The following is an 11,269-nucleotide window of genomic DNA, read 5'->3' as shown; positions in this document are numbered from 1 at the left end:
GTCTCACGACCGTGAGATAGGTGGTTACAGTCTGTAACGGAATCAATACGACGATCTAGCAAAAGCCTTGTTTACCCTAAAAACACGGAGCGACCCAAGGACTACCGCCTTCTGCATTTTCCCCGCAAGTGTTTTAGCACATTGTTGACCCGCAGGGATGCTTTTGAGGCCATTAGTGAGTGAAAGCTTGGCACCTCCAAGGGCGCCGATGATAAGGACGATTACTATCGGCGAGAAAATTCGAGTCCTCTGGCTTTGACGTTGAATAAGTATGTGAAGATAAAATGGTAGGTTAATGAAAGAGGTATCTTTTTAAAGGTGCAAATGTTGTACGTTAATGAGCCGAAAAGTAATATTCCAAAAAATCATTTGTAGCTTACAGATCTGAAAATCTGATGAAAAGTAAGAAAATTTGATAGCTTTTAAAAACAGTGAACTTTGAAGCATAGTTTTTTATTGAAAAAATAATAGGAAAAATCTGAAAAAATTCATTGTGGTACATTAAACATTTCTGAACAGACTGCCGTCGAAAAATTTGCAAAATATAATTAATTGTTCGTTTTTTGTGAATAAATTTGCGAGCGCACTATCTTCAGTCCTAATGAAGATAATGAAGTGATTTAAATTGGAGGTAGTTAGTTGAACTATCTGTAATAATTTACAGTTTGAAGGAAGTATTTGCTTTTTGTTGTCTTCGTACAAATTGCGATATTTGAAGTCAGTTTTTTATATAGGAAAGCAAGTGCGAGGGCCCAGCGTGGTGCCGTTTTTTCAAGGGATCGGCCTCGGTTTTCCTCAACACAGGGAAAGGTTTTGAAGGCCAGAGTGAGGCTCGGAGGCACCAGTTGGGTAGGTCGGGCTGAGGAAAACTGAGGACGATCCCCTAAAAAAACGGCACCACGCTGGGCTCTCGCACTTGCTTTCCTATATAAAAGACTGACTTTAAATATCGCAATTTGTACGAAGACAACAAGAAGCACATACTTCCTTCAAACTGTAAATTATTACAGATAGTTCAACTAACTACTTTCAATTTAAATCACTTCATTATCTTCATTAGATCTAAAGATAGTGCGCTCGCATATTTATTCACAAAAAACGAACATTTATTTATATTTTGCAAATTTTTCGACGGAAATCTGTTCAGAAATGTTTAATGTACCACCATGAATTTTTTCATATTTTTCCTATTATTTTTACATAAAAAACTATGCTTCAAATTCACTGTTTTTTAAAGCTATCAAATTTCCTCACTTTTCATCGTATTTTCAGATCTGTAAGCTTCAAATAATTATTTAGAATATTACTTTTCGGCTCATTAACGTACAACATTTGCACCTTTAAAATGATACCTCTTTCATTAATCTACCATTTTTTCTTCACATACTTATTCAATATCAAAGCCAGAGGACTCGAATTTTCTCGCCGATAGTAGTTTAACAGAATATTCCGGGTACAGTCATTGCAACTCCCTTATAAGGTCTCGATACCTCTCTTTCTTTTCATTCTCCTTGGCTATGATGTTTTTGTCAGCTGGTGCCGAAAATTCGATAACGAACATGGTTCGCTTCTCGAAGTCAAGAAGAACCATGTTAGGCCTCGAGTGAGCAACAGAAACAATTGTCGAGAATATAAAGTTCCAGTTTATGCGGCCCTTCCCATTCTCGACAATTGACTCGATTTTCCTAGGAGCATTAAGAGGAGCGATATTAAGGTCAATGTCGTAAGAGTGACAGAGATGGTAATAAATCACTCTTAGTGCCGCATTGTGCCTTTGAATGTAGGTCGTTCCCGCGTGAGTTGAACAACTAGATACTCGTAGTATGTGAGCTAAATGCTTGGGGTGTGCATGGCACGCCCTGCAGCTATTATCAGGAATGTCTTGGCTCAAAATGTGGCGACGGTATGTTAAGATGGAAATGACACCTTCTTGGCATGCCAAAATAAATCCCTCCGTACCAGACTTCAATTCGGGCGATTTAAGGAAAGCAAACGTTAGCTCACAAGACATTGGCTGATCCTTCACATTTCTGTGGAAGATACCGTGCATCCTCTTATCGAGGAGCTGTTCACGTAAGTTTTTCTCTTGTGCTTTCTTAATCCGGGCTTTCAGGAGTGAGTACTCGAGATAGATAAGATTTGATACATTTTGCTCACCCCTAATACTGAAGTTAAGTCCGAGTGTTTCAGCAGCCTCCTCCGCTGCTTTGTACAGAAACGCTCCTTTGCCCACTTCTTCGTGATTCCTGACCATTTTAAGAAGATGGTCTCTTCCATTTGCAACTCTATGTGTTGTACCCAGAATAATCCTGTTGTGAAGACATTCAAGGCTCAATATTCCGCGACCACCTTGACGGCGTGAGATGTACAGTCGCGGAACGGAAGACTTAAGATGCATGCTTTTGTTCATGTGCATAACCTTTCTTGTCCCGATATCAAGGGATCTGAGCTCGTTCTTCGTCCAAGAAACTACTCCAAATGAATAGAGTACTGCTGGAACTTTGTTCCTCGACGACAGTTCGGAAGACCAAATCCGCCGGATGAGACGTTTGTATGTGCTTCGGAGAGTATCCTTTATAAATGTCACATCCTGAATGCGGCTCTGGGGCACGCCCAGGTATGTATAAGTCTCTCCAGCGCAAAGGTGTCGTATAGCGCTTCTATCAACGAGCTCAGGATCTTCAGGGATGCCATTAGGTTTTCCTCGCTTCAAATAAACCTTCGCGCATTTGCCTAACCCAAATTCCATTCCAATTTCCGTAGTATATCGTTCGACAATCCCTAGAGCTAGATGTAGTTGCTCTTTGTTCTTAGCATAGATCTTAAGATCGTCCATGTAAAATACATGAGTGACCTTGTACTTTCGACCTGCAGGTTTGCCGCACAAGCACCCGTCGGAATGGCGAAGTGCTAGACATGGTAACAATAATGTAAGGCAAAAGAGGAGTGGGCTCATAATGTCGCCCTGAATGACACCTCTCTGAAAGGTGACCTTGTTAGTTGTCACACGATTTTTTCCAAATGAGATAGTAAATCTGGGTTTCCAAAGCGGGATCAATCTCTCTATGCACCCAACTATTTGCGGATGAACCTTTAAAATTTCCAAAAGACAGATGATAAGTCTATGGGATGTAGAATCGAAAGCTTTCCGATAATCAATCCAGGCCATCGATAGGTCACGCTGGTAGAATGCTGCATCTTTGCAGACACATCTAACAATGAGCAGGTTCTCCCGACATCCCGCTACCTCTATCTTTGAGCCTCGCTGTTCATACATTTCTTGCCACACAGGTTCAATTGCCCGAACAATCCTATCATTTAGGATAGCTGTGAATATCTTATACAGTGTGTTCAGACAAGTGATTGGCCTGTAATTGTTCGGGTCAGCTAAGTTGCCTATTTTTGGCAGGAGTATTGTGCGCTCTTCCACCAACCACTCCGGAATTAGCTCTTCCGACTTTAAATATGAGGTGAAAATACGGGCCAAATGCTGATGGGTTGAAGGAAACTTCTTCCACCAGAAGGTTTTGATACAATCTGGTCCCGGTGCGGAATGGTTCTTCATCCCTCCTAATACTTTTTTCACATTCTCGGTAGTGATGGGTGGGCATTCTTTATCAGGTGTTATGAGGGAGTCACATAGCTCCTTGAAGCTATTTATATTTTATGAGTCTTCGTCCAGTCTATGCATCGCATTGAATCCATTTTCATTGGCTCCCCCAGCTCTAGAGTGGTCGGCATTGTTAGCCGACCCATTGTCGGGAGCCCTGCGCGTTCTGTTGTTTTGAACCGCACTTACTACAACTATGTTTAGTGTCGTCATTGTTGCTCCCACGAAAAGCCAGGGAAAAGGGTTCGTCCATCCTTGTAGAGCCCTGAATGCAAGGATAAGGCTGCGTACTCTGAGAGGTCGCCCGGTATCCCAGAGTCACCGTTCTAGACACCTCACCCAGGTGCCACTCAGCTTTCGGCACGGTTTTCACACCTCCGCTTGAGGGTTAATTTCTTCGGGACCACCCCTGGAAAATTGTCCGCGACTGCCTATTTATTTTTTTAACCATATTCAACAGAAACCCTTGGTACAGGGACCCTCTATCCGCAATCCGAGGACGCGTTCGGTGATCGGTGGCTTTGTCATAGGCCCTTCAGTTTGACTCTAGAGGAATCAAAACCGAATATATATATATATATATATATGGAAAAGGATTAAACAATCACAGCAGAGCCCTATTAGGATCAGGAAAAATAAAATGTTAAAATTATTTTTCAATACCTGAATAAGCAGTACCAGATCAAGGTGCGCACAAAAAAAATTGTAATAAACATTTGGTATAATAATTTTTTGTAAAGCAGCTAAGGCTGAACCTCGGCCTTTTATGTCCACTCGCCTATCTCTTTCTGTAAGCTAATGTACATATCTCGTGGAACATAATAAGGATCTATTATTATTATTATTATTATTATTATTATTATTATTATTATTATTATTATGTAGAAAATTTCGCATTGTGGAACAAGCTGTCATTTAAAATTGATGTGAGGATTAAAAAGATGTGTTGATTCGAGACGAATCGATTTACTTATAATATTGATACATTTTATTGAACAGCAAGGAAGCTATAGTAATGCATAATATTCGAAAAACGGGTTTTTATAGTCAATTTTTGTTTGTATGTTAATTGTTATATTTTTATAGAAGCTATATGTTCCACTGTACATATTATTTTATTTTAATTATATTTTATTTTAATATCGAAATTCTGTTTTTTATTTACCCGTTTTAAAAATTCAGGTTGTGGGAAGAAATTTTCCCAGACCTCAGTTTGGGAAAATTTCCATCTTTGTATGGGATGGATATAAATATCCATGTAAGGAAATTTTTCCATACTAAGGTATGGGAAAATTTTTATCCTTGTACGGAAAAACTCCGATTGATGTATGAAAATTTTCCCATACCTCTGCATGGGAAAATTTCTATCTTTGTATGGAAAAACTCTGATCCATGTATGGAAATTTTCCCATACTTGAGTATGGGTAAATTCACATCTTTGTATGGGAAAACTCCGATCCATGTATGGAAAAAATCCGATACATGTATAGTAATTTTCCCATACCTCAGTATGGGAAAATTTCCATGGGAAATTTATATGTATGGGAAATTCACCACAATCTTTTCTTACAGTGTTCTTTGATCCGATGCAAATTGATTGACCTATAATATTAATACACTTTATTGAAGAGTATAGGGAAGTTATGCTCATTCGCAATATTTGAAACATCTGTTTTAAATAGAAAAACTTTTTTCGTCGACATATATATGTCATGACATAAATCAAATTTGACGTATGAATATAGAAAGGACGTTCTGATTATAAATAATTTTTAAATTATACGATTCTGACCCTATCCCTGGGAAAGGGATAGGGTGCGACCGAATTTCTCGCATCCCTTTTCCAGCTCGAAAACTTACCATCTCAAATACAAAATTTGATTTGTCTGATTTGTCATTGTATTTTAAAAATGTTTTATATTATTTTGTAATTTTCCATCTGTTGTAAAGTTCCATTCTTAAATTGATTAAAATGAAAACTTTGGTTTGTCTATTATTTAAAAAATCACAAATGTTTCTTTTATGAGGAAACAAATACATTTGCTAACTGCGCCATATAAATATAAATACAAATAAAGTGGAAACACTCGAGATCGAATTCAGAACTAGTTTATCGATTTTTAAAAAAAATTTTGGAAAATGTATTTGAATAAACAATACAAACATCTGGAAAGGGTACAATTTAATAGGCTTCAAGAGGCTGAACAATGTTAAAATATGAGTTGCTATTGATATTTTGCGTCGTTCCCGACAAAAATGATATTTTTAATTGTTAAAAATGAAAAAATCTTTTTTTTTTTTGTAAAACGCGTAGTATAATTTTTTTCTTCCTTAACTCCAAATAACGGGTGGGGGAAATATCCCCGAAACACGTACAAAAGAGAAGCTGTATAGGTGCAAGTACTTTTGGATTGAACTTAATTAATCGAGGCTATCCATGTAATTGGATGAATGACTTGAAAAGAAATCTGAGTCATTTCTCGGTTTTCCTGGTTTCCCGGTCATATAGAAGGGAAAATTTTAGAATATAATTTTACATAAAGTTGGAAAAGTCCATTCTGAATCTGAAAAAAATTTGATAACAAAATTCTTAGAGATTTGAATATTAATTTTTTTATCTGCGTCCCTGAATCACCCCCTGACATAAATATACTTATCAAATGCTACTCCAGTATTTTCCGTGTGTTAATAGGATTATGCTTAAATTTGCAAGAGTATATGTTGCTGATAAATAGCTCTATCGTTATCGCAATCTCGTAAATAAGATGAACCTGTGATGTCTCGGTTTTCAATTTAAAGAGAATTTTTTTTTTAATCTTGACCAATGCATAATTTGATTTAATTGTCCCCTCTTTTAAAAATGTGCAAAATCATATTTTAGAATAACTTCAATTTTTATTTTGTGCATAAAATTCAGAATCGGGTAAAATAAAATTCAATTAGCCCTTAAAGAATAAAAACAAAAGTAAAAGGTTTTATCGCGAATAATAAAAAACTTCTATTGAAATGACATTGCATTCGATTTTTTTTATTTGTACATTATTCCTGTATTTTTGTATTCAATTATTCTTTCCAATTATTAAAGGGTGTAATGTGTAATTTTATGAAAATTTCCAGAATTGGTAAAAAAATGTACATTTTTGAATATTTATAAATAAAAGTTTTGAAGCTTTTTAAGTATTTTGAAAAGTGCTACCATAATAATTTTTTTTTTAATTCGTGGGACCATTTAAACTGATTTTTGATTTTTTTAAATTAATTTCAAGTGAATATTTGAAAAAACTATCAAACATTTCAAAAGATTTCCAAAATTGTCGATACAATCTGGCAGATTTTAAGGAATTTTTTCTATTGTTTAGAATTTTAAGACAATTTTTTGAAAAATTCAAATAATTTGAAATTTGACCAAATTTACAAGCATTCCAAACAAAACATAAATTTAAAAAATGTTCGAAAAAAATGTCAAAGCTTATTAAAAAGTTTAAAACGCTTCAAAAAAATAAAAGAACTTTTCTAAAAATCCTACATATATTTTAAACTGATTATGAATTTGTTCTAACATTTTGCAAAATCTTATAAATTACAAAATGATACTTTTTCGACATATCAGAAATCTTCAAATAATTTTTGAATTTTCTGAAGAATCTTAGGAAAATGGTATCTAAATTGAAAATTTTGAAAATAATGAGAGTATTTGTTTTGCATCTTTTAAAATAAATAGATTTTCAATGCAATTTTATCAAATCAAAATCTTCAAATAAGTAATTTTATTTGATGAAAACATTTATTCCTGAATTTTTCTAAACATTCTTGATAAAACAGACATTTTTTATCATAAATGTTTTTTAATATTGGGAAATAACTCTGTTCTTTACAATTTGCTATCACGCTATAATTTTTTGATAGTAATATAATAATTACAATTTTTAAAAGATTTCAAACATTTTTTTCATTTCATTTCAAATCTCAAAATATTTCAAATTAAAAAATAACGTAGATTATTAAAGATTTCGAATTAAAAAAATTTAAAAGCTATTTAAGCATTTCGAAAAGTTCTTAGAAAATTACAATATTTTCTTTAGATTTCTGAGAACTTTTTTCAACATTTTTTTGCAACATTTTTCTTCAAAGAATATTTCAAAAGATTTTAAAACAATTCAAAAGATTTTAAGGTGATTTTTATTTTGAAAAATTAATTATAAGCAAATATTTTAAAAGATTTAAAGATATTTCAAATGACTTTCTAACATTTTGAAAATGAATATCGGAAATTTTAAAACAAACTTATTCAACTTTGCGAGATTCAAAATTTTATAAAAATTTCCAATAATTTTTCCGCTATTTTACTAATAATTCGTCAATTTGGATGTATTAAAATGTTTTTTATTTTAAAAAAATCTTTTTGAATTTAAATATCAACTTTTACATTTTCTGTTGAGAATTAATTCTTTTTATCTTAAAGTTCTTTTTTTCTAGTGAGTCATTTATCTTTTTTTATTGCAAATTTTATTACTTGATTAAAAGTTGAACTACTAAGTTCAAAATTAATTTCTTTGATTGAAGATTATTGATTTAAGTTTAAGTTTTTGTTTGCGTGCAAATTTAACTATTTTTAGGAAAAATTTTCTTTTTTTGTTGAAAATTAATTTTTTTGGTTGAAAATTCCTTATATTTGGTTGAAAATTAAACTACTTGTTTGCAGGTTAAACTACTTGGTTACATTTTCTTTTTAGGATTCATCATTGTAGTTGAAAATTTACATTCTTTGAGAAAAGTTAATTCTTTAGTTGAAAATTCCTAATTTTTATTGTAATGCCAATCTCCTTGGCTGAAAATTAAATTTTGTTGTAGTCAATCATACCTCATTTTAGGTGAAAATCCATTTATTTGCTTGAAAATTTAAAGCTTTTATTGAACGTTTGTTTTTGCTTTTATTGTTGAAATAACAACTTTTTGTTTGAAAAATCTTCTATTTGTTGAGAATTCAATTGCTTCCTATTTCAAATTAAAATCTTTTATGGTAGAAAAATATCAACTGTTAGATTTTTCGTTTTTGAGAATTCATCTTTTTTTATTGCAATTTTTACTATTCGGTATATAATAATTTCTTTGGTTAAAGATTCATAATTTCAGTTGAAAAATTCATCCTTTTTGTAAAAATGTAACAATTTTGATCAAAATTCGTATTTTTTGCTTGGAAATTAATATTTCTGGAGTATTGATGTTATTTTGTTGACCAGGGTGATTAATTTCTGATATTAGATTTTGCTGACTACTGGTAAAATAATTTTCAGGAGAAACGAGAAAAAAATCGGCCTCGGTCCGGATTTGAACCGGTAACTGCACTATTCACGAGTGAAGCGTTAATAGTGAAAAGTGGCGTTCTCGGTTCAAATCCGGGCCGACGCAAATTTTTTTTCGTCTCTAGAAAATTATTCTACCAGTAATCGGCAACATCTGACATCAATTAATTAATTTTCTTGGTTAAAAATTAAATATTTTCGTTGTTGAAATTTCAACTACTTGCTTGCAGGTTGAACTACTTAGTTAAAAATATTATTTTTTTTGTTGGTGAGAGATTTCTAATTTTAGTTGAAAATTTATACTCTTTTGGAAAACTTAATTTAACAGATTGGATCATAAAAAATGACTAAGTGAGTCAAATTGACTGGTTTGAAAAGTCACCTTTGACTGATATGTCAGCCTTTGAATCCGCATTATTGAAATAATAAAAAATCGCCTTCGAATAAGTGACTGTGAATTCATTCAAATTTATATAATAATAATAATAATAATAATAATAATAATAATAATGAATAATTTCTGAATTGAATAATGCCTAAGTCTGATAAGATAAAAAATATTGTAGGCGCAATTTAATTAAATGAGCTTTCATTAATCGATAATTTTTTTTGTAATTTGTTGATCTACGACTGCAATTGGCCAATTTAAAATTAACCGCGGTGCAATCCATCTCAAAATAAAATTGATGATCGGTCTAATAATAAAACACAAACCTCCTCGGTCTTTCAGCGTATGTCTACTGTCTACAAATTCGATTGAGTAAATCTAGTTAGAGTTGGGTAATAACTTCTTACAAGGAACTAAGTTACTCAAAAGTTACGTTATTTGTAACTGTTAGGGTAACTTCGCTACTTTTATAAAAGTAATTGTAACGTAACTTAGTTACGATTTTTTCAATAACTTAGAACTTTAATTTAAGTTACTTTTAAGTAAAATAAAGATAAATTATTGTCCAAAAATGTTAATTTCCAATCAGAAACAGTAAAATATAAATTTAGTGTCGGTTTTTGGGCAGACGGTGACCACAAATTTAGAGTCTCGGATCTTTTTTGTCTCTTTCCTGTTTCTTTCTCTGTTTTGTCACGCGTGAGTGAACATCGACCGTCAAAATCGAGAATCACTAAACCGAGATTCGACTTATTATGTTTTTCGTGGAGAATTCATTTATTTTGGTTGACAATTCATGCCTTTTGTTAAAATTTCAATTACTTTATTTGCAATCATTCAGTGAAAATTTTTTCTTTCTTGATACAAAATTCGACTTTTTCGTATCAAAATTGATCCTTTTTGAATATTAATTTGATACGGTTGACGAATCTGTTATTTTTCGTATTTTTTGGTTAAATTCGACTCTGTTTGATTTCAAATTAATTTTTTTTATTAAAATACTACCAACTATTATCTTTTTTGTTGATGATTCATCTATTTTGATTGAAAATTCACTTATTTTGTAAAAAAACTCAAGTATTTTATTTGTTTGAAAAGTAACTTTTTTGTGAGAAAATCATATTTTCGAATTGAAAATGCAACTGTTTTGGAGAAAACTCGTCTTTTTGGTTGGAAAATTCAACAATTTAGTGGAAATTGTTTGCATTTTTGGGTCAAAATTGGGCTTTTTCTGAGGATTCAGCTATTTTTTGAATTTTTTTTTAGAAATTTTCAAAAAAGCATGAAATAATTCAATTTTCAATTATAAAAATTAATTTTCAATAAAAAACGTATTTTGAATAAAATAATTACGCTTTCAACCAACTAGATGAATTTTCATCTAAAATAATAAATCATTACTTAACAACATTTTTTAATTGAAGTTGCATTTTTAATTTAAAAAATATAAATTCTTAACAAAAAATGTAAAAGTTGATATTTCAGTCAAAAAACATTGTAATTTAAAAGCAAAAACAGTAGTTTTGAACATTTAAAAGAAAGCAATTTTGAATAACGTAATCAGTTATTTCTAATAATTAAGTCAGTCTTTTTTAGTGTTCCATTCCGTAACTGTCAATGTGTTAATCAGTGATTTGTGATTAATTTAAATCATTTATTAAAATATAAGAATTTAAATTTAGAAATAATTTTGTTATAGAAGGCGAATCAGTCAGTTCCATTTACTGAAAATCAGTCGCATTGATTAGCTGATTCATTCAGTCAGCAATATTGACTGATTTACCAGCTAAAAGACTGGTTTGTCAGTAGAAATGACTGCATAAAAATGAATGAAAATGAAAAATCAGGGTTATTTTAAGAAATATTTTAAGAAATCAGTTAAATTTTCCAGGCTTATCGGATCATTTTTTTTAAGATGAAAATTCTTTAAATTGAAAATGGATATTATTACAAAAATAGTATTTCGAT

The sequence above is a fragment of the Belonocnema kinseyi genome, chromosome 5 (assembly GCF_010883055.1).
Source record: "Belonocnema kinseyi isolate 2016_QV_RU_SX_M_011 chromosome 5, B_treatae_v1, whole genome shotgun sequence".
In the NCBI taxonomy this organism is placed as follows: domain Eukaryota; kingdom Metazoa; phylum Arthropoda; class Insecta; order Hymenoptera; family Cynipidae; genus Belonocnema; species Belonocnema kinseyi.
The sequence above is the reverse complement of the archived record's forward strand: the minus strand, read 5'-3'. Positions refer to the sequence as shown.